Source organism: Medicago sativa, chromosome 2 (genome assembly GCF_051527215.1).
Source record: "Medicago sativa cultivar Bolivia chromosome 2, Bolivia_mono, whole genome shotgun sequence".
Taxonomy (NCBI): Eukaryota; Viridiplantae; Streptophyta; class Magnoliopsida; order Fabales; family Fabaceae; genus Medicago; species Medicago sativa.
Window position 1 is genome coordinate 56,629,787 of NC_140750.1, and position 1,380 is coordinate 56,631,166.

Sequence of the window (1,380 nt, forward strand, 5' to 3'; positions counted from 1 at the left end):
TATCTTGCATGATTGATACATTTATGTGTATCATTTATCTTGTTATTCATAGACTTGTTTAAAAATATAGTGGAAAAAATCTAATATGTTTTTTTGTTGTTGGGGTTAACCCTCCGGTCCCAGAGGAAAAGGACCCGGGTAATTCGAGCAAAGAGGAAATTAAAGTCTTAACAAAAATTATTTTTCTTAAATAATTAATCTTTTAGTAGAACTCATTAACCACTTTGAGTCCAATTAATTGTTTCAAATTTACAATTGTTTAAAACAATATTGGAGTTTTCTAAAAATGGTTGCTTTTTTGTACTTGTGTAAATAACAAATGATCAAGTTTATCAAAGCCCCATTCTTTAAAAAAAAAAAAGTTTATCAAAGCCTCCAAATAGATTGTACTACCTCTTTAAGATCGAAAATAATGTTGTGATGAAAAAACTAATCCGAATAAAATAAAAGTATTATACATATAAATGACATAATAAGAAACACCAAATCAATAATCTGAAGGTACACTATTCACTCCGCATAATTTCATTTTTGTGTTAAACTAAAAAATTTGTTTGTAGTCATGTTTCGTTGTTTGATAAGATCCAAGATTTGTAGCGCAACACCAAAGTAGACCTTTCCTTCCTTCAAATCCTTCTCAAATTTATAGATCATATTTCTTCATACAATAGCATGAATTTTGTTACCCTGAAAATGCAAATAGTTAATTAGAAGAAGAAAAAAAAAGGAATTGGATAAAAAAAAATGAAGGAAAACTAAATACAGAATTTTCACACCTACATGCTATAACAAAAAGCACATAAATACAACCACAATGAAAAACAATCATAAAAAGTATACTCGAAACCTAAATTATGGACACAAAATGTCTTTTATTTTATGAGAGGAAGATGGTAGATGAAGATAATGAAAAACAAATTGTCTATATATAGGAAAAAAATCATGTCAAGATCAATTTTGATTGGCTCATAAAAAATAAATGAGTCATGATCTATTTTGATTGGTTAAGAAAAAAAATTATGAGTCATGATCCATTCTAATTGGTTGATAAAAATATTAAATGCAATGGATACATAATACATAATACATACACAATTAAGTCAACTTTCTTGATCAAAGGTCTAATGCATTGCAAAAAATTTGTTTGAGGAGCATTAAATGCTAGAAGCAAAATGAGGCGCCACGTGTACTTATGCTCATAGAAGTATCCTTTTGTATTATATAAAGATAACAAATGATCAAGTTTATCAAAGCCCCATTCTTTAAAAAAAAAAAAGTTTATCAAAGCCTCCAAATAGATTGTACTACCTCTTTAAGATCGAAAATAATGTTGTGATGAAAAAACTAATCCGAATAAAATAAAAGTATTATACATATAAA

At 27.2% G+C, this 1,380-nt stretch overlaps 1 long non-coding RNA gene across 1 annotated transcript; it reads right to left on the reverse strand.

Annotated features, from left to right (window-relative positions):
* Nucleotides 1–362: 362 nt before the first annotated feature.
* On the reverse strand, nucleotides 363–891 carry LOC146949172 (uncharacterized). Its single transcript, XR_015025385.1, has 2 exons — nucleotides 781–891; nucleotides 363–687 (listed from the first exon to the last, which is right to left on the reverse strand). It is a non-coding gene; the product is annotated as an uncharacterized LOC146949172 (long non-coding RNA).
* Between the last annotated feature and the right edge of the window lie 489 nt (nucleotides 892–1,380).